The sequence below is a fragment of the Crassostrea angulata genome, chromosome 4 (assembly GCF_025612915.1).
Source record: "Crassostrea angulata isolate pt1a10 chromosome 4, ASM2561291v2, whole genome shotgun sequence".
NCBI lineage: Eukaryota > Metazoa > Mollusca > Bivalvia > Ostreida > Ostreidae > Magallana > Magallana angulata.
Window position 1 is genome coordinate 17,681,492 of NC_069114.1, and position 24,475 is coordinate 17,705,966.

Consider the following 24,475-nt stretch of genomic DNA (forward strand, 5'->3'; position numbering starts at 1 on the left):
CACAACTTGTTGGGATATAGCATCGCTGCCGTGCGAGTGTGTGTTTGTGTGTGTATGTATGTGGGTCCATTTCAGCATTTTGAGAAAGATTTTAAGAAAACTATCTCACGTATGTTTTACAAACTTTGTACACTTCAAAAGCATGGTTAAAGGACAAATCCTATTTATTTCTAAGAAATTCATTCTGTTAAATATTCATCAAAATGTCGTTAAAGTTAAGATAGAAAGAAGGCTTCATTTTCTAACAATTATTATTATCAACATGAACACAAAAAACAACGATAATTATTTTCTCTCCATGATATCACACATCAATTGAGACTCTTACAAACTATCTTTAGAGTACAATAAGATTTCTTGGACATGAATAAGATAATATTGTTAAGTGAACCTTTTCACATTTCCTTCAATTAGCAAATGTACAACATTGGTTAGGATTAAATATATGTTACTTTCTTTATCATCTTTATTGGATTTGTTTTTATAGGAACCAAGATAAAGCTGGAATAGTGTTTTTCTTTAAGAAGGACATACTTTTTTAAATGTTATCTGTATCTTTGTAATGTTCCCGATCCTTGACTGGTTTGCCCTGTTCTATGATCTTTTTACATAAATCGATTACATAATGCCAGTTAGTAACACCATAAGCAGGATCAAGACAGGTCTATACTATGACATGTCTCAAACCATAAAACAATACCTCTTCTTTTTCTGGTTGACAATGCTTGTGACCTACGAAACGATTTCCTTATCCATTGTTGTAATAATCAATTTTAAACAGTAACTTTTCGATTAAGAGGAAAAGAACTACCATAAATGCAATAAATACAATTTCAACCCAGGGTATAATATATTATGCATACCAGAAAATTAATAAACTACGCATCGTAATGTATTTATCAGTACTACTCTGTATTTATTTTGGATTTAAACAACTCTACTGTTGTGTGGGGATATCAAGAAACACCTTGGCCCATTTGAGCATACTATTACTTCGATTGATTCCGTGGACAGGTTTCCGACTTCGATTGATTTCATCTTAGAAAATTGCACCAGAAAGTACAAAGCATAAGCAATAAGTTTGACATTCTTCAAGCCGAACTTTGTGGATTTGATATACCTTTTAATAAAACCTGGTTAGACAAATGTATTTTATCTAAAGCCATTTTACTTTAGGACTTTCAGGAATCACAGAGGCGTGACAGGAAGGAAATAGATTCGGAGGGGTAATAGTCTATATAAAAGTCGGAAACGCAGACTATTAAGTAGACATTGTATAATAAAAGGCTTACTCAGATTACTTTATCTCAACGACTGTGGTTCTAAACCACGACCGTTAATTTAACAGCAAACGCACAACCGAATACGCCATGGAAACTGTACAAGTATCTCTATTCGATTATTGTGATATATTTATTCATAACGGAATTTTTTTGTAACTTTGTTTAAAATTTTGTCATTTTGTTTTGATTTTTTAATATATTACAGTGTATATACAATATATCATGCAACGTAAACATGTCATATATTGTTACCTGTACATAAATATGTTTCCATTGTAAACATATAAATCCATTCGAACAATCTTAAAATTGGAAACCACCTGAACTTTTGCGTGATCGGTAACTGCCAACCAAAAACTACTGTTTTTACAAGGAGCCAATAAAATTCAACCCTATCAAAAAAGGTTAAGAATTGCATAGTCAGCACTTTTTCCAAAGCATATATATATTATATAAATAGTGCCTGTTTGGGAGGGTAACAGTTGAAATTGACACCCCGAGAAAACCATTGTCAACCGACGCGAAGCGGAGGTTGACAATGGTTTTCGAGGGGTGTCAATTTCAACTGTTATCCTCCCAAACAGGCACTATTTATTTTGTTATACTAAATGTCTTTTTTAAAAATTTTAAGAAAATTTTACTGCTTTTATATAGGAATAAAGTGAATTCTACAGCGAACCGTACGCGCATAATTTTCGCGCATGTAACATTTTTTAATATTACCCGTTGCCAAGTGCGTTGCTAACGCTGAGGGTAATAGTAAATATTATTAACTGCGTCTTAACCAATCAGATTTCAGTATTTAACATGAAAGTATAACAAATATATATATATATATATATATATATATATATATATATATATATATATATATATATATATATATATATATATATATTTATATATATATAAACCAGCTAAACCATTTCAGCCCCTTGAAGTAGCATTATAGCGGAACTTGTGACAAAAAAGTAAAAGATGTTAATAAATGTTGATACTTTTTTTAATATTGATGTTTTCATTCGACATTGTCGAAATTATACGTTTTGTTAATTTTTAAACGTGTGAGTGTGCAAACAAATGCGTGATATTTAGTTTATAGTTTATTTTATTTAATATTCCCCGCTTTTCTCTCTCAGTCTATAATGTATGTTTCATCAGTATTTTACTACTTCATGTTCTTTTATTGTTGTGTTCCTTTTTCGCCCCAGGACGTACAATTTACATTTGAATGGTGCCAATAAATGCATTAATTCATTCGTTGTTCTAGATATTTTTCATAGTATTTTTTTAATTTCAAAATTACAGAGTGTATATTTTGCATCAATTTACATCATTTGCATCAAATGAGATTAGGCGAATAAAGAGCCGCTTCGGGTCATCCGGCCAAAGCATTCAATGTTACATGCCAGCAATAATTCAGGGGAAGGGGGCTGTGAAAAAAGTTTCGAGTTTCAGGAAATCTACCATTGAAAGCTTAATTCCTGGAAAACAATATAAACTTCTGAATCCGACTATCCATGCCCTACGTTTGGTATTGAGCTGAAGGCGGACTCTGTAGTCGTATTTTAGTTTACAAAGTTGCATCCCTTTTTCTTCAAAAATAGTTTAACACTTTATACTACACAACAAAATAATGGCAAACACAAACAAACGCTCAAATACACATGCACCCACGGCGAGAGGATGTATATTAATGTGAATAGTACGAATATTGAATAGTTAACTGAATATATTTTGTACTAGATGATTGACACCGTATTCGAAATGACCGAAAAAAAAATCAGAAATGAATTTTTTTTATTCCTCAAACCTTCACGATGGCTTAGGCATCATCATCAGCTAACAATATGCGTCATTCACTTGGCCCTGTTTAAGCATTCTCTCACCAGAGGTCGTGCTACACAACCTTTGCTTACACCTCTGTCAACGCCCGATGTACAAGATTCTTGTACAAACTTAAACGATGGACAAAATGTAATTAAAATCTATGTAATTATTCATTTTGTCTATGAATGCGATTAAGAATAATTAAATTTAAATCTTTAACGCCGTTATTTATTTTTATTTCAACGTTACTGGGGGAACTATTTTGCGGAGGTAAACATTAAAACATGATCACATGATCTATTTTGACAGATGTTTGAAAAATCAGTTTTTGTATGATACCGATTCATCGATGATTTTACATAAATCAGCAGCTATGTCTTCTCCTGTGATGTTTTTAAACGTGTCCTCGAAGTCATCGCCCGTCGATGATTGAACAGAAGAAGCGAATCAACCATGCCATGTGCTCGCCATGCTTGTTGTGATCATGTGACAGACTATTTTTCCGGCGTTGACAGAGGTGTAAGCGAAGCTCGTGTAGCACGACCTCTGATGAGAGAATGCCTGTTTTAGGTGGAATAACATATCGTCGCAAAATGGCGGATCTCTGATCGAAATGATATTTCGTTTCATTAAAAGAATTTTTTTGATGGCAACATGCAGCTTACTCCGTAGCCGAGTGGATAAGGACTCGGTCTTGTGATCCGTACATCCCGAGTTCGAATCCCGTAGGTTTTTTTTGATGTTACTTACTGAATTAATTTTTTTTAAATAATCATTTTTTATTCCCAAACTGCAAATTTGTTTGCTTATTTGGCATATGTATAGTTTATTAATCATTATATCTTTAATAATCAAAAAATTTACAGTAAATATGAATGATTTTTTAAGGTGTGTTATTCCACTTTAAGTAAAAATTGTAAGTGTAAATATCATTAGCGTAGTTGGCTGTTTGAGTATGTACAAGTGAGTACTGTTTAAATAATTGATTTTAAATTTAGTTTAGTTAGGACGGAGGTGCAGCTTTTCATTAACGGTTACCCTTACCCTCTGGCGTAAGGAGACAGACCTGTAAGTCGTTGCTTGGGACATGTATATTGTGCGGAATATAGTCCCCAGTAACGACTTCAACAAGCAGAGGTGCTACTCATCCACTCTATTGAGTAAATTGAGTTAAAGATCTGCAACAATTTAAACATGTCATTGAAGTAAATAGGGGCTAATGATAACGTTAATTTATCGATGTCTCTTTTGAATCTTAGATCTTTTCCATTTAAAATACTCATAAAATAAAGCCCAAAACTTGGCTCAGTAAGCTGTTTGTTTCGTTTTTTAATCAAGTTGTTGATTTTGTTGTACATCGTTCTTGTAAATAATGTCAAGAATAGCAAATTAGTCTACAAGGGTTGTCCCAAAATAGCGTACTACTAGACAGAACACATAGCCTAAAATCTGTTCACTGAAATTTCATAAGACTCTTATGTTTTTTTCAATGACTGGGCTTTGACAAACCATACTGAAAAATTCAAATCTGTTCTTTATTTATTTCGTGAACAAATAAATATTTAGTAACAACAAGTTTTGCCGTGCAGCGGAATGTGCGACGTCAAAAACTGTCTGTCTTTATGTTGTTGCCAAACCCTCCAAATCATTTTTGATAATATTTACACTTTATTTCCGATAATGTATTGGGAAAATTATTTTCTTTGCACATGTACCCTGAGTCCACATACAATATACATTTTTACTTTTTAAAAATTAATTTCTTAGTATAAACGATCTGCCGACTCCGAACTTGCTTTACTTGTTGTTTAACATTACTTGTTGTTAACTTACTTGTTGTTTACCATTCGTCTTACCGAAATGTGTCAACAGCAATTTGACATCTATTTCTATTGGTCGGGGCTTCTTTTTTCTACTATCATCATACTCGTCTGAATATTTAAATTTTGTAAGACTTCAAGTTAACGTTTATGTAGTTTCTTTTTTTTTTTTTTACAAGATGTTAACACATGACACACAACAACAGACGAAAACCAATTGCAATAGGTTACCCGAGTCACTCAGATGACTTAAAGAATGTTTTAATTAGTATTTCATTTCATATTTAGTATATTAAAGATAAAAACAAGCATACCATTTTAATTTTGCTTTATGACTGGATATTTAATTCTTTTTCTTATTATTCCACACAGGTTTTTTTAAGTTTGCCTCTTAAGCAGAGCTCCTTCGGAACTCTTCGATTTTCTTATACCATTAGAGGAGAAAGCTGCCGAGAGCTACCCTCCACATACCATGGCATCTCTATCTGAGGATGAAACTGGATTAAAACACAACAGTTTTTCCCATCTCTCCCTATCCAAAGATGCAGGGGAACGTACGAGATGGACATTAAAGGGTGCAAAAAGAGCAATCATGACTGCAACAAAAAATCAATTGGCTACCCTAGTCTACTGCCTGGAGTGGTTTGCCTGTTTTGTGAACATGGTTTTTAAATCTGTATTTCCACTTTCTACAAAAAAAAATTCATGTAATATTATTTTATGTTCTCTTTAAAAATCGATTTACTGTAACAAAACTTATTTGCATCAAAATGTTTTAGACCTGTGAAAAAATAAATTTTAAATTTATAAAACTTTACATGTTCTTTGTTCCCTTTCTGTCAACAGGTATCTGCTATGGGTATGAGCTGATGGATTCAAATGAATCGCCAAACGTTCCATTCACTCTCATTTTGACAAAATTTAAAAAGGGTAATTAATAATATTTTCCTATCAAAGCACACCTGTGAAAGAGCTCACATAAACACAATACTCAATACATTGAGTAGTAAAATGTATTTTAAAGTTGCAATAATGATAAATCAACATATAATATGTACAGTTAAGAAAATTGTTTTCTGCTTGTCATCTTGATTATGTGGTTGTATCAGTATGTGCCACACAAGATTAAAACTTATGTCCATTTAAAGCATTTTATTACTTGATTTTAATTATTTCTTGAAGATATGAATGCTTTTGAGTTTCAAATATGTGATCTGATTTCAATGTAAATTAATTTACATTATTGGTTGCAATTGTTGTTAATGCTGAGCACAGTTTGTAAATATAGCCCGAAATTCTGCTGTTATTTTGACGAGATTGGGATAAACCTAATCTCCTGCTCGCTTTCATTTATCCATCTAACTCCCCATTTCTAAAAATAATCTTTTGTTTCTTACCTTTATAAGACCTAAAACAAAATATGAAGTTGTTGATATTAAATGTTTACTTTCGCAAACCGGAAATGTCTATTGCCAGGTTCCATAAAATTTCTACTTTAAGGTGTAATTCTAACGATATTTTAATACATGTTTAACAGATTTACTTGATAAAAAATAGGATTTGTCATTTGACCATGCTTATAAAGTTTACAAATTTTGACAAACATGCATGAGAGGGTCTTTTTTTAAATCTTGCTTTTAAGGCTAGAATGAACACACATGAAAGTTGTGCGAGGGGATTACAAACAGGTCAATGTATTATTTACAATCAGTATAGGCATATAAAATAAGACATAAATGCATATTAAAATCCAAAGACCACAAAAGGAATACTACATGTACATGTCCACCATGTTTAATTTACCTGTGTGACGGTGCCAATATTTACGAGGGGCTTTCGAATTTAAGGAATTGAAATATTGTTTTAAACAAACTTTGAACTATTTTACTTGCAGCTCCATCCACTGTCAGCTATGACAATTCGTGCAAGCTGCACACCTGCTGCTTAAACCGTTATCCCGACTTTTTTTAAAAGGCACGTGGTTTTTAGTCGACCGGCTGCACTGGTTTTTTTCCACAGAGGCTGTAATGGTGGCTACAATATAAATGAGTATGCCCAGTTCAGCAGTCTTAACAGTCAGGCATATATCAGTGATTTTAAAAGAGGGATTTGCATAGTTCCAATATATCAAGGGAAATCCTTTTTTCATTGTACAGGGACAGGGCAAATTCAGATAATTTAATTGCAAAAAGTCTTGCATCTGTACCAAAGATCTGATTTTTGTCTCCAATTGAAGCCGTGAAAATTTTTCAAATTCTTTTTCTACAAACTTGTCTTCAAAATGTGTAGGCAGCTCAGTGAACACTCGGATGCGGGTCAGTGGTCGGGACTATTTCAGAGGATCAGGAGAGCTAAGATGAAATTTTGTCCAAAAATCTAATTCCCATACCTAGGCCTCGTCTAGTTCGATAACTATAAAATGAAGTGAAAAGAAGGTCAAGACTAACGAGTTATATATAGGTGAGAAAATATTTCCTAAGATATTCAACACGAACAAGATCAGCCATTCAGGAGAGCATGAAGATAAAAACATCACAGTATATGAGAGAAAAATACATCTGAAGCTAATAAGGTACAATATGATTCAGGATCAGAGTGACTTAATAAAAATTAAATGAGATGACGAAAACAGCCAGGGCTTACGCTAGCTCAATTACAACGTTTGATTTTTTTGTAACGCTTGTCGTTGTTCAAGTCGCACTGCACCCCCTTGTTCCGCTGTCAGCTATGCTGCAGGATAAAGAGATTGACCTTATTGAAGTGTAACTGAAAGAACAGTTGTTACATGTATAGAACAACTTAGACCCAATCGAAAGGATGATGTACACTGGGACGATTTGTTTCAGAAAGCTACTGTAGTAGCAGCGTCAGTAAATGAGGTTCCTTACATACCTAGAGAAGCTGCTCGCCGTATATATATATATATATATGTGTGTATGTTTCATCAGTATTTTACAACTTCGTGTTTTTTTGGTTGTGTTTTCTTTTTTCGCCTTAGGCCTTACGCCTTACAATTTACATTCAAATTGTAACAATAAATGCAAAATTTTTTTCGTTTCTCCATAGATATCAAATCATAGAATTTTTTTAAATTTCAGAATCTCAGAGTGTATATTTTGCATCAATTTACGATTAGAACAATGAAGAGCCGCTTCAAGTCATCCAGCTGAAGCATCAAATATAACGTGCCATCAATAGTTCAGGGGGAGGGGCTGTGCAAAATGTTTCGAGTTTCAGGAATCTGCCAAAGGCCAAAGAAAGTTTAATTCCTGGGAAACTATAAACTTCTGAATGCGACTAGCCACCCCTCGTTCGGTATTGAGCTGATGGCAGACTCTGTCGTAAGTATTTTCATTTAACGGAGTTGCATCCCTTTTTCTTTAAAAATATTTTAACATTTATTACACAACAAAATAATGGCAAACACAAACAAATGCTCAAATACACATGCACCCACGGCGAAAGGATGTATATTAATGTAAAAAAAAATTACTGAGTATTGAATGGTTAATTGAATATATTTTGTAGGTAATGGGCACCGTATTCAAAATGACCCATATAGAAAAAAAAAGCAAAAATGATTTTTTTTAATCCTCAAACTTTCACGATCGCTGAAGCATCGTCATTAGCTAACAATATGCGTCATTCACTTGGCCCTGTCTAATTAAAAATGATAAATGTAAATATCATTTGCATCGTTGTCTGTTTGAGTACGTACAAATGAGTACTATTCTATTAACTGATTTGAAATTTAGATTGGTGAGACGGGGGTGGTATCGACCGGTCCTCAAAGGACGGAGGTGCAGCTTTCCATGGACGGTCGATCCGCTCTTCTTACCCTCTTGGGTAAGGAGATAGACCTGGGGGTCGTAGCTGGGGACATGTACATTGTACGGAATATAGTTCCCAGTAACGACTTCAACAAGCAGAGGTGCTACTCATCCACCCCTCTGACAAAGTCCGAGGTAAAATGCATGCACTGTCTGATAACACAATAGGTTTTGTTATCAAAAAAGTCATTGTAAACTTAAGACATATAGACAAAAGTATTGCTTCAAAAACAAATGAATTATATTTAGTTTAAGTACAATATTGAAATATTGTAAAGGAATTTCTTCATATGAAGATGCTATCTTAATGCCGCATCAGACTAATATTGATTGATATTGACTTACAATTGCATACATATGAATGCACAGAACCATTTGAGGGAGTGGTTGAGTCTGTGTCCTTTACCAGGTACCATCATCATTTAACAGGAAGATGGTACAAAAATTGATCCCACCACGTGCCCAAACATTAAAGAGTTCATTAATATTTCAAGCACCTGCAATAAATAATTGCTGGGGAAAATGCGACAGAAATTTTTGTTACGGATGTGCAGACAGACAAACACACAAGGGTAAAACATAGTACACCCCTCCTTCGGACTGGGGGTATTACAATTACTTCAAAAGGGACCAAATTCCCAGATAAAAATGTAAACGACAGCTGTAATTGTGTAGGCATTAGCTACTTAGCGACTTGATCTGATGACCTAAAATATGTACAACATTAATCAAAATGATAAATATTTAAACTATTATTTTTCTTATAATTCTAGCTGTCATAAAGACCGTGTGCTGATCTCTGATCCATATACAAGATTACTGCTTCAAAAGTATGCTAGGGAACAGCCTCCATTGACCACTGACCATGCTGGAGTTTACGAAAATGGTGAAACTCCTAAGATTTCATAGCCTTCAGAATCTTGTTAAGTCTTTTGGAATCCACATGCCCTCCATTATATGTACCTTTTTTTAAAAGTCTTGCCTTAGATAGCCCCATTAGTGGGATGTTCCATCCTTGAAAATCCTGGCCAAATTTTGATAGAAATGATAGAAAAGGACCCAAAGACTTCACCAAAGCTCCTTGAAGACCTGAAAATGCAACTGCCATTGGTAAATTCTTTATGTCAGCTTTTGAGGGAGTGGTTGAGTCCGTGTCCTTTACCTGGTACCACTTTCTTTTTCTTTAAGAAAAGTTTTGCCTTTCGATTTATTTTTCAAACTATGCATTTTCCGTTTTAATATATTATAAAACTATTGCTGGTGTTTATTGCTTTAATAAATTTTATTGTTTTAATATTTCTTTTTGACGATATTGTCCTTGCCATTACACCTTTTTACGTTTGTCTAAGTAAAGTATTAAAATGATATGAAGAGAGCTTACAAAAATATCCCATCTGAATGATTTAATTTTATTTAACATGGTAAAAAAAAACCAAGAAACAAGAACCAATTGTCTACATCCATGTACCATCAAACTGATTTTACGGATTTATTATTTACTGTAGCAATCTCATTGAAATCAACGAACGGATGCTTACAATCTTGCAAAGATTTTTCCTCACAGACAATTTAGTCTGGTAACGGTTACCGGTCTGAAAAGAAATGGAAAATTTGTTAAATGTAAGTTAAATATATTATCTTTTATCATATTCTAAAGCTATGTGATAATTCGCTAGCTTTATCAATTTGTAAATGAATTTCTAATAATGTTCTTTATCTTTTCAGAGATGTGAAGAAGACCAAGATGTGAGAATCTCTGTGAGACAATATTTCTTCTTCAGATATTGGGGTTTTTTCATACTGTTTCCCTATTTTGTTAATGTTTATCATTGCATTTTAAATTTCAATTAAATAAGTTCATCATTAGTTTGCATACCGGTATCAGGGTTCATCTTGAACACCGCTCGTAAATAGGCACCGTCCGCCATATTTCTCGTCATCACTACTCTCCCTAAAATGAATTCATTTATTTGGTAGATATTTTACAAAAGAAACAAGCTAAAACTTGGGTATCACGTTATTTCAACACGCGCTTTAAAAATCCCCCAACATCAGTTTTGCAGTATATTCTTCGATATTTAAGACTTAAATTAAAAAATTAACAGTTAACATAATTTCTTCATACTATTAGACAAATATTTAATGCATGTATCCTTCAATTATACACTGATGCTACAATTACTTATGTTATTATGTTACACTTGAAGCACAATCGCAATAAAGATGGCGATGAGAACCAGTTTATTTTGGAACACGCAGTATCGTTACGACAAAGAAAGACTACTCTACTCAGAATCACAACAATTATTTGTAGCACAATCACAACGAGAGATTTGTTTCATGCTTCCATACCTTCGTATTGAGTCGAGAAACGTAAGCAAAGACATACATATTGACGCAAGCATCAAATGGGCCGCAAAAATATGATTGTTGTATGAATCATTATTGGTTGTTTACATAAAAAAGACATTAAAGAAGAAAAATAATGAGTTGGTTGTACCAATCTTTATGGTAAATTTTAATATATTTTCAGCGACACGTATTGAAGTATAACATTTTACCATTATTATTAAGAATCGAGTTCGTTACTGTAAGCATTTCTAACGGTAACTGTATGACCATTGCAATAGTATTAAATAATGGAGAACACATTGATTTGTACATTATGCTAATACAAAGTTCAACGCAACATTATTCTCTTGGAGATTAAGTATTTCAAACCATTTTTATTTTTTATTGCATTGTATTGAATTAAATCTTAATGCATAAGTTTATATGATTCCAAGGGACCACATAATAAAATAGAAATGGATTATCTTAAAGGTACATGTAAGTTCATATGCTCATCCGGTAGAAAAGGTAAAAGAATTAAGCCGGATAATTTTTTTCCTAAATGGAATTATAAATCTTATCTACACTTCAGTTTTTGAAGATACATGTAATCATGGTTATTGAATTGCACGAGGTTTTCATAAGTATTAAAAATAAATCAGGTCAGCTCAAATTTTCATGGCTTTCATATTTTTGCGTAAATATTTTTATGGATGTCATTTCATGATATTTTTCTACCACATTTTACCTGGAAATATAAAATATACACACAAAAAAGCATTTTATTTGACTCAGAACATTGAAATTCAAAGACATCATTTAAATAAAATTTCATGTCATTCAGGTCTTTAGTATTTCAGGTCTTTAGTGTGTCCCGTGTACCGATCCCGATACAATGAAAAATTCCGAAATTTTCCGAATATATTATAGTCTCGGTAAAATCGCGCCTAACACGACATTCTATGATATACTTTACATTTACGAGTAAAAAAAATATGCTATTTTTTAAAGGCATAAAACATGCAAATTTACTTCTAATTCATAAAAAGAACTATCCTGCAGAAACGCAGTTACAATATCTAAATGTATATCAAATAACGGACCGCCTTCTGGCGGCCCGTAAAAATATGCCAGACGTAGACAAATATAATGTAGGACGCAGTATTCTGTAAATTAATGGAAATATTAACATTTCCGTTTCTAAAGTCAGGTGCAAAGAGGATTGGGGTAGACTAACTCAATGATAACATGGCATTACCTGGAAAACAAAAATCCTGTTGAAAAACTTGCCAGTTTTACTTCAATTTTTGAAAACATTTCATTATTTTTGCCAGAAGATTTTTTTTCAGTCCAAAATCAATAGTGTCGTTACATGTAGACTGAGATATTTTACATCATGAGTCTTGAATGGCAATGGAATATTGCTACACATTACATTATCTGAAGGGAGATGGTGTCTGTTGATAATTGAAAAATATTTGAATCAGAAATGAATTTATTTTTTTCAGTCTAACAATAAAATGGCACTTAATACATCTAAAATCTTAAAATTTTGTAATGGATTTGACAATAATATGTTACAGTCTAAAGATGATTCATTATTCTAAAAAGAACATGTATCTAGCGGATGATGAGAATTGCCTTTGTATTGTGCCAAACAAATCATTGAAATCAATGTGTGGGAAGTGCAAATACAATCTTAAACGAACAAATGAAAATAACAAGGACAGTTCCATAACTTCCATCACTGGCAATTACTTCGAAAAAGAACCTGCTCCTGCGACCTTCGGTTTTCAAAAGTCAATGGAAAAATTCAGCTCATCGGATTCACAAACTTAACTCCAGAATCCATTGTAATGTGCAATACCAAAACCGGTTAAAAAGAGTGACAGCTTGCCACTCATGTTCTGCATTTTGTGTTCGTTGGTTTTACCAGGTTTCGATTCCCCTTTGCACACTTTCCTTTTGTGACTGCTTCTGATCTGTACTTACTTGTTTTGGAAGGCAGTTCACATGTTATCAATGTTTATAAAATAACACTTGTTAGCACTGTTGGAGCTCAAAGCAACAAAGGTTTGATACATATTCTTCTGCCAACCTTCTCGAAACAAATCTACAACAGTACCATTGAGAATCATTTAAAACAGATACATTAATTTTAATAAAATGTTCATTATGGACTTCTCCCAAGTGATCAAGAAAATACGCGACAATTTTTCCAAAAGTGGTTAGACCAACTACTGCAAACACCGTTTGGAACATAAAGGACGTTTTGAAAAATGCATAATTACGGGATATTTCCCACAACCCATTCCAGATTCATCATTAACTGACTAATAGGCATCTGTTTTTGAGAAACGATGGGAAAATGCGTCATTATGCCGAAGTTGTCCTTAATAGATGTAACAAATCTTTTACCTCATTGTTTCCATCATCATCATCATCATCATCACTGATAACTGAAATGGACACTTTCATAATACTTTGTCTACAACTTGACAAGTAAGGGATGAACATGACAAAGTGAGAGATTTTGCTGCTTGCTTGTGTGGAAAAAGGCAAATCATATATTCCTAAAAATTTATGTCCTATTGAGAAGAAGACTCTTTGTCGCCTTTCAGAAAATCGTTTAAAACAACATAAAACTATACATGTAGTAACCCTAGGGCCTGAATCCCTGTGTCGAGGGGCATGAATTTCACAGTTTAGGTAGACGGCTTCTTAAACATCATAACCATGAGTTCATTTTATCTACCACTATAGTGAAAGTGAAAAAAAAAAGATTTTCTTACATTTGATACATGTTCACAATATGGCCATAATATAGCTCCAACCTTCTTTGTATTTCGTCCACTATCTGGGTATTTTTTAACTTCTCAAAACCAATCATTAGCCCGAGACAAACTAATCGACATGTTTGACGTTTCGGTCACCACGCAGTCTCCCCGTCTGTTGCTTATTATTAACTCAAGGAAAGTTGAAGTAATTGTTTTCACAATTTTATTGTCATGTCGTACAGTGGTATAACATCAGTTCTCATGATCATCTTAATTGGTTTTCTACTGTAACAAAAATGACATGAGTATATATACCCTATCGACTATGACGGACAGTTCCGTTAAGTCGTGACCACCTTTGGTGATCATGGATGTAGATTCAGTGACCAATTTTAAAAGCAGCATTTCATTTTCAAATACAGTATCAAAACTGTCCATCACAGCGTAGAGGGATGCGGGCCTGATGTCTCTCGCATCAGTACACGAGTATGGACAAGAGCATAGGTCAAAGGTTGACAGAAAACATGTAATTTGTGACAAGCATGCAATAAGAAAGCTCCATATAGTCTTTAATTATGACAAATATAGTACTCTCGTCCCATACCTGAACATGTGAGATGTGAGCTGCACAATTAAATTCAAACTGTACTTTCCAACAGAGTGATCAATAGGTTAATAATCATAATAATTGCGTAGATTAAACACAATAGCTTATGTGTTCATATTAATAGTTCTTATCAAGGTCACTGCATAGTCGTCTGTTTACAGACAGAATCATCACTTGTCGTATTTTCGCTTTTTGTATAATTTGAACCAGTTGGTAATGATAGGCATTTATCCCGAAGAGAGATTTTCTGGAGGGATACAAATCAGCGCGCGTCTAGTAATATATTAAAATATTAATAAGACATTACCTGATGAAGCGAGATGGCAGCCTTCATTTTTAAAAAATGCTCTTACCTTGTGTTATATGCTACACGAGCCCTAGAAGTATGTTCCAGCACGATAAAATTCTTCGATTGTTCAACAGTTTTGAACATAGCTTCTAAGCGGGAAGTTAAGAGCACGATATGCACTGTAGCCAAAAGACGTGTATTTGGTTAAAGGAAGTATTCAGGTTCGTGTTTAAGGTCATTCCGTCATTAACTTAGCTGCAGGTATGTAGCTCCCGATCTAAAAAAAAAACATCAAGAGAGACGTCCATGCGATTTTTTTAAGACCGGGAGTTACACACCTGTAGCTATCATAAACTGAACGTTAACAATAAAAATTCAGACAACTTTATTTTTACATTATATATATATATATTTATTTTAGGTGCTCGAATGAAATATCCATCATATGACGAAAAAATTTCTCTCAATCTGTTAATAGTTAATTTTTTCAAAATTATTTTACAAAACACGAAAAAACATTACAAAAATCTTTTAAATCCCTATCGTATAACTATCATCAATTTCATATTTGATAAGTATGTTTTTTTTTTTGATCTTCTGTTGAAAATTGGAATAAACTGTGGGTGTAATGAGTCACCTTAATATTTTGTGCTGGATTTTTTTAGGGTACACAGTGAAATTTCACAGTTTTTAGGTGGGATGAATAAGGTTGGGAACTTCTATACATCAGCCATTTTGAAAGCATCTGAAGATTTCAAGACAACATTCACTCCAAATTCAATGAAACGGCTGACATTTACTGGACTTAAACAGCTGTTACAATACAGAATTTAGTCCAGTGGGCTCTAATCAGTGCTGACAAGAATATGAAGCAAATTATTGCTTTGAATCATTTGTTCTTACTTTGAAAGTAAATTTATGTTATCAGCAAATTTTAATCCACATATTTATAGTTTGACGTATTACGAATTACATAATACATATATTATATAAAAATACGCAGATAAATAGGATTAGAAAATGAAAGATATCCGCAACACCCGACGGAGAGCAAAATCTCCTCCATATAGAAAAAAAGAAAGATTACCGGTTACACCTAAAATAAAGTTGTCTTTTAATACCCGGTATATATTAAAACAAAATGACCAAATAACGTATTTCTACCTGTTGATGGTGACTATAAACTCTTAAAATGATAAAAAAAAATATTTTTCTAAAATCATACTTTAATATTAACTTTAACTATAGAATGAAGGTAGAAAGAAGACACTTGAAACCGACCAAAAAAAGGCTCGTGTCAGAGGAGAGAAGATATCGTTTTATAGTAAGAAAGAGGCACTTTATGGGAATATATTTTTGTGATGCTAACAGTATACCGAAGTACTACAGACACGTGAAATAAGTACTCGGTCACCATATGGCGGCGTTAAAAAACGAAAGAAAAAGTCACCGATCATGTCCGATAATTTGAGCTCCGACAGAAGTAAAATTCTTTAAATTTTGAAAAAAAGTCTTACAGTTTATCAGGTGACACTTTTGTTAATTGGCTGCCTGTTACAAATAAAAGACATTCTATTACATATCACCTTTCGGCTCTGCAAAGGGTATCATACAACATTTAACTTCGAGCCAGCAAAGCGAACCTCATTTCAAAAAGATTGAAAATATCCATAAGACGTATGTATTACCTGAATATTCATCGTATATAAACCCTTGCTGCAAGCCATTCTTATTCTTTGAGGGAGCGACACGTAGAGTCCACCCGTAACACGGGTCTACCTGTAATATAGGTGCGGTGTTGAGATATACATTATATAAATAGTGCCTGTTTGGGAGGGCAACAGTTTTGAAATTGACACCCCGAGAAAACCATTGTCAACCGACGCGAAGCGGAGGTTGACAATTGTCAACCGACGCGAAGCGGAGGTTGACAATGGTTTTCGAAGGGTGTCAATTTCAACTGTTATCCTCCCAAACAGGCACTATTTATTTTGTTATACTGAATGTCTTAATTTTTAAGAAAATTTTACTGCTTTTATATAGGAATAACGTGAATTCTACAGCGAACCGTACGCGCATAACTTTCGCGGATGTAACATTTTTTAATGTTACCCGTTGCTAAATGCGTTGCTAACGCTGAGGGTAATAGAAAATATGATTAACTGCGTCTTAACCAATCAGATTTTAGTATTTTACATGAAAGTATAACAATATGACTTAGAACTTTGTTCAAGTTTGTTCTTCATTTGAGCTGTAATACAGCTATATTTAATTTGATAGTAGATAAAAGTTTGAGTGATTTGGATATAAAAGAAGGCAAGTTTAGTTTGACAAGGTCGATTTTGTTCGACGGTAATGGCGTCAGTGAGTCACGAAAATGCGGACATGTTATCTCTCGGGGACAGCAAGAATGAAAAGTATTCGGATATCGAAGAAATATTTGGTAACAAAATCACCACAAAGAGTTCAACAATCTGTAACGCAGATGAAAAGAAACTAGTCAGGGTTTCCACGGAAAAACACGTGCTAAAACTAAGAAATAATGCACGGAATCATCTCCTCGGATAGTACATGAGAACAAATTGAATAGCAATGAATTTAAAGCTGAAAACTGCTCGCAAATTGGCACCGGTACCTTGTATATAAACCCCTCGATTTCGTTACACTCGACTGCACACCTGAAACTCGTGGCCGACGTGTAGTGTTCCTTTGGAGGTCTTTGGATTTCATGCACATTTTTCTTATTGTGTACGATATTCTGTGTGTAGATAATGCATTTACCAATTTATTTGATGTTAGCATTCTCCTGGCGTGAAAAAGTGCATTAAATTTGATAACTTCATCGTGATCGAGTAACACGACGAGACAAGATGTACGTCCACACAGGCGAGACCTCTACAGCGAAATACTTAAACTGTTTAGAGGTCAGTGCCTTATATAGGGGGTTGTAGAGGCAGCAGTGGTGAAAGAGAAATATGGCGGACAGTTCCGTTTTACGAATGGTGTTTAGCTTTAAAACTCAGCTAGGTATCGATGTTGACAAATCAAATGGCCGAAAATACGGTGCGTAGTCCTCGTAATAGCGACAATGAACATGGATCTCCGGTACACGCTATGGGATATCTTCTACTATGACATAAGGCGATTTGTGTAATAAAAATTATATACCCGTCAAACAATTTGTTTCAATTCCAGAATATTATCTAAGTAATAAAATGTTTGATGATGCAAATGATTGAATTGTGTTGATATGAAATCAACAAAATATTGATAAGTTCCCATGTTTTCTTCTTTGAATGGATTGTTAGTGCATGCTTGTAAATGCTGTTTTGCAAGGTCCATTGCATTATAGAAATTTAGAAAGAGACAAGGATATGAACTTGAAAACGAACAATAACAGTTATGACTTATATGGTTTGTTCTGATATTGGCTTTTATAAAACAGAATGGTGGCCTGCGAATCTTAGAAAGTTGAATGGAAAACCAATCAAAACTAACTAATACTGTGGATTTTTGGGTAGAAACTGATCCATCACTACAAGGATGGAATGAAAGATTTGAAAATAAAATGACAGGAGGAAGATTGACACATGAAGATGGAGTTTTACATATTAATATATTAGAAAGTCTGGCAAAATCTTTATTAAGAAATTCAGCTCAAAACATAAAACTGACAACACAACATATATCAATGCAATGGGCGGTATAGCAATCAAAGCAAATAGATAAATTAACGATAAAGATATGGAAATGGTGTTTCCAACGAACATTGTTTATTTCTGCTCAGTATATCCCATGCTTTGAAAAATATTAATGCCGATTCATTATCAAAGAAGTTTTCAGATTCTTAAGAATGGATGTTGAAATCAAAAATAATAAATTTTTTTTTTAAATAAGTGTTTTATGCTAGAAAAAGATTTGTTTGCTTCAAGACTAAATAAACAGTGAACTAAAATTCTTTCGTGAAATTATGATCATGAAGCATATCAAGTTGATGCATTCTCAGTATCGTGGTCAAAATGTTATCCATATATTTTATCTATATATTTTGCCTACCTCAGGCTTTAAATAAACTGGTAGAGTTATCAACACTAATTTTCTTAATAACTGTGGGAAACTTGATATTGTTTTAATCCCATTTTGGAAAACACAGACTTGGTTTCCATTAGAAATGTCATCTCTGCTCTTGTTTCTGTTCCAATCAGGTTACCAAGGCACAAGAACTTATTGACCATGCCGTATGCAGGGGAGATGCATCCACTTCAAAGAATAAAAGTAGTCGCTTGCTTTGTATCGGACGATCACTCTAGAATGATGGCCTTTCAAAGTTGGATGCAGAAATCATCATATCGCCTTTACGAAATGAAATAAATACACAGTATCAATGTTGTTGGAAAAGCTGGGTTTTTTGGGTGCTAATCCAAATAAACCATCCGAAACAAATGTAATAATATTGGCATCTTACCTTTTTTCGGCGTTGATTGGATAAAAAATTCATTATCACTACCAAATTAAAGAAAGGTTACTTTAACCTTAATCAACATACTTGGAGGAGGGTCTATTATAGTAGTTAAATCCATTGGAAAATAAGTAAAAGAATTGGAAACAGACGCCAATAAAGTCCTTGTGGACTTAATGCAAAGTGTCCTTTCACAAAGACAAGTAAAATGGTGAAAATGCCCAAATCAACTGTTATTGACATTTGTAGAAAGTTTTCCGACACGGGATCCTTAGAAAACAAACCAAAAATCGGCAGGCCTCCAAAAATAAAACCCCATGATTATCGCAAGCTTAAAAGGATTTTCTATTTTTAAAAAACCCACAAAAAACCATATCGGGGGTGTTCCCTTTCAATTACATTGTATGACTGCTAAATTTAACGAAGGAAAAACTAGAACGAGTGAGTAAACTATTTAACGTAACCTACACAAACTAATTACAGGATATATGTTACAAAGACGAAACTTGTTATGAATGATAAATCGAAAGAAACGGCATGCTTGGCGCATGGGGAAAATACATGAACTGAAAAAAGTGTTTATTTCAGATGAAAGTAAAATCATGCTTGACCATCGAGCCAGATCGACACAGGAAAATATGGCAAGAAATCGTATTAACTGTTTAGGCTGACCTGCTAAATCAGCAGAATTAAATATACTGTGTTAATGGCAGGTTAAAACCGCAGTCGGAAAAGATCGCGATTTTTATCATTGTGCAGCAAATCGCGGTAGGTTGAATTCGCGGAAAACAAAAAAAATTAAAACATAAAAGTGTGTGTGCTCAGCTTGGAAGAAAACTTAAAAGAAAACCATTGCACGGATATTTATCAAACTTCGTACACGAATTTGGCATAATAAAAGGACAAACCCTCTTAATTTTCAAGTCAATTAGATTGAGTACTTTTAATATATCGTTAAAATAACACAATTTCAAACAGAAATTTTATGTACGACTTGACAATAACTACTTCCGCTTCACTTCTGTGAAAACTAACTAAAAGTAAGCAGTTCAAATCAACGAACTGATATTTTTTGAATTTAGATGAGGGTACCCTACTTTTTTAACCGGGTTTTCCAACGGAAAAATCCAGTTATTAAAATGGTGAAATTGGCGGGCGGGCGGCTGCCAAAAGGGTACCCTCATTGTACGGATAACTCCTCCTTCAGTTCTCAAGATAGGAAGGAGGAGGAGGATAATACCTATGCTTCCAAAATATAAAAAAAAATTACTTACCCAAATTTTTTTCTCCAAAATCACGAAATTCCTAATCGGGGGGGGGGGGGGGGGGGGGGGGGCTTCTATGCTTCTGAATCCAACTTCTCAATCTTCTAGGTAAAATTAGGAACAATAATCTTTCCTGTGAGAAAAAGTGGGGGGGCTGAACCCTCTATCATACTATGTTTTTAATAGTTAGGTATAACTTTGCAAAAAAAGTGCCCCCCTAGCCCCCCCCCCCGGTTCCGACGCCTATGCTTTTTTTTTAGCTTTTTTTAAAAAAAACCACAAGGTCAATTGTTACTATTTATGGCGTGAAGTATTACCATGGTAAGAAAAATCTACATTGTAAAATTAATGTCTTTACCACCCCCGGGGCGCCACAAACGAGGCCAATATGCCAAATTTTTAAAAATCGTCTGTACTCCCACACATGTAAGGTAAAATTCTGAATGCATGGTTATGAAGCCCTCCACCATATTCGTGAATTGGTCGGGTGTTTAGGCGTTAGGGTGGGGCCTGTATGGCTATATACTAAAAATGAATTAGATCTTAGATTTATAATGATATCACAACAGACTTGAAATCTTTACTTTATGCTCGTCTGGAATGTCAATAACTAGTTCGAGTAATGGAAAAAAGTGATCAACCTTTTAAATTCAGTATGCATGTTTAAGTATTGTTGACTTAGTTTAAAAAAAAACCAATAAATCTCTAGTTTGCTGATATAAGATGTAGATTTGGTTTATCTGAAAGCCTTGCCTCCAACGTTTTTAACAGTTGGTTATCAATCCAGGCTGAAAAACTGAGGGACTTGGTACACTGGCTGAGGGCTACAATGGCTTCAAGCTTTCAAGAAATGTATTCGAGGACAACTGTGATAATTGACTGAGCTGAAACATATTATCACAATATTGTATAATATCTTGTTCGAATATCTTCCATGGACAAATCATGTTTATTTCCAAAGGTTTTGATGGTTGCGCCATGACAAATTCATAGTTTAAAACTCAGGATTTTAAAACTATTTCCTACCAGGTGATGAGATTATTGCAGACAGGGGATTTACGATGTTATCTTCTACAATGGTTGCCTAGAGATTACAAAATATTAATCAGAAATTTTCCACCACCAACTAGATACGTACGTGGAATTCCCATAATAACATTTGAAGTACTAGTAACGCATATAGAGAGAAAGATACATCTATCCTCTTTGTCCCAAATGAGATGTATAATGTCAGGTCTATTAATTAGTAGCCAAGAATTATAACAATTTTTCTTGAGATTTAGAACCCACCGGCAATGGAACCCCAAAGCCAGACACTATTCCTGATATGATGTCCGCGCTGTTGTGAAGTAAACAATTACAGACTTGATTCTGACTTTTGTTTACATGTTTTCAATTTATTTCAGGTGAAGAAAGGTTAAATTTATACATTGTATTTTGCAGCTGGTTAATATTTATATATTTTGCAGTTATGAAAATTTGAACAATTACTTGAGACAAGTGCAATAGTAGATGAAAATAACATTTTATTTTCATTATAAGAAAAAGTAATCTTGTATTATTCATATTCATATTTAAACGGATAGTGTCTACGATTTTACAAAAAAAAATTGCTCGAGTTTTTGCATGAAAAACTCTAAAAATCTCGTTTAAAAACTAATTATAGATTACGTAACAACAGTGAACTTGAAAATAAGGCGATCATAATTTGATTTTTAGTTTTACGGATCCGCCGACTCTAAGAATTAGCATTTAAAAAAAAAAAATCGAAAATTTTCATGCTCAGTTCAAGCTGCTCGAGTCAAACCCGTGTTTTATATTAATAAATCACTGAGATGTTTAAATCTGGATGTAAAAACGCTTGCAGAATGATGGAGGAAGGTCAAGGTGTTGCAGAACATCGTTGGATTGGTTTCGTTGTGTTGAAAGGGGGCGAATTGGGCGAAATAGTTAACTTCGCCGGAATTTCCTCCAAAAGAGAAGTTGGAAGTCTTCCTGTATTATGAGTTCACAATCGTCTAAATTAACCCAAAAGGCAATAAAATGATACTTTACTTATTCTAAAGACATTTTCACAGCCTCAGTTAACCCCTGTTGTGATTAGGATAATTACTGAAACTGTCTTATCTTTAGGGGTAGGCCTAATACGGATGATGCAACCACATACTGTGCAACCGATGTTTATTTCTTTTAGTGTTGATGCTACAATTACGTGGTAACTTGTAATTAATTAATAACTCTGCCAAATTAATGCTTAAATAATCATAAAACCCTAGGGTTGTTTACAGTTATCTTAAAAAAAAAGACCCTCTACATAACGGTTGTAATTGGGTCAAAAGGTTGTACTAATACCCCCAAAATACACAGAAATACATAAAATGTCATTGTTATTTGTCATTTAGCTAACACAATTGCAACACATTTCATCTATTTAATGTATGAATGCCTCAAATAAATTAAATTAATAATTTTTTTTTCATAATTATTAAAAGTTTTTTTTTTATTGACTTGCTTCTAATCTAATTTAAATTATTAAAGGTTGAATCTGTGTATATCATCATTAGTGTTATGCCATTGTCAATTAATGGAAGTCTCCCTGATTTCTCAAACTTCTCTCTATTTTTCTGTTAAGAGAGAATTGAAGTCTCCCAAAAATTTTGCTCTAGGTTGGTCCCTGCATTGAAATTACACTTACAAACCAATTCATCCAATGCAAAACAAGAGACCCTCAGACTTAGTGTCTGCATGCAATGCACACGGTTGGAGTCCTCACAATCGGGGGTGGTAGTGATATATGGCAGCAAGAGTTGCCTCAAAGTACCCGGGCCAGCAGCTGACATGTCTTTTTTTTTTTTCCTCCGACTTGACTTTTCTTGGAAAAAAATCCGTAAAACTAAAAATCAAATTATGATCGCCTAAGTATGATTTCAACGTATTATTAGACATCGTTGAATTCTTGTCTGGAGAACTAAAAAACAAAACATACCCCGCCCATATTCATATGACCTTTGTTAACCTGTATTCGGCAACATTAACTGCGCATGCGTTTTCTCTAAGCGATAGAAAGTAGAATATGGCGGACGATTGTAAACGCGGTCGCAAACGAACACTGACTGATTCTGCCAGGAAAAAAAATCGGAAAAAATTCAGTCGAATTATAACAAGACCAGAATAAACATTGGAAGCGAGTTCGACCGTTGGAATGCGTTGAAAAAAGAACTGGACCTGAGCAGCCACGTAGAAGTGGCGAAAGTCTTGCTCGACAGGTTGGTGATTTTAATTTTCGTTTTGATAGCTCTTTATTCAGATTCAAAGTAAATGTAAAATGTGCAACAAAACCACCAATTTCCTCAAAACAGTCATCTGAATTCATGCTTTTGTTAAAATAATGAATACGATCGGTGAAAACAATATCTGCAGTATAAAGTCATTTGGCCTCAAGATAATGTTGAAGCCCCGGAAGGGGGAATTTTTTTTAAAACCACACGTAATTATGTACATAGACGTTTGGCGAGGAGTGAGGGATACAGTCCACTCAGAAAGCAAGCTTTGATAGTTACACCACAATGTGATACTATCTTGACCTCTACACCTGGCCCATCACGGTCTTCTCTTCTTACCAAACCAATTTTGGATATCACCAGAATTTCATCCACAGAGACTGACAATGCAGGTTAAATATCAAATGTAGTCGTAGTCATGCTTGATGCTTGTAAGAAGTAAGCAAAATCAGTTGTAAAGTTCTAACATAATATTTGAAGGATAAGTACAAAAAAATGTATCCAAAATCATGAAAATAGGAAGAATATAGATATATTGAGTAGCCAGATATCAATACCGAAGTGATAAATACGTATACATGTATATGTGAAGTCAAAATTAAAAAAAAAATTGTATGCATGAAAAACATAACATATGCATAGTAAGTACAGTGTCTATTTTAATGATTTATGAAAATATCAAAATGTTGTGCTTTTCTAACGC

The 24,475-nt window shown here is 33.9% G+C and overlaps 1 pseudogene; it reads left to right on the top strand.

The window, feature by feature from the left end:
* Nucleotides 1-8,259: 8,259 nt before the first annotated feature.
* LOC128182125 (uncharacterized) overlaps nucleotides 8,260-24,475 on the top strand; it is a 64,423-nt pseudogene continuing 48,207 nt past the window's right edge.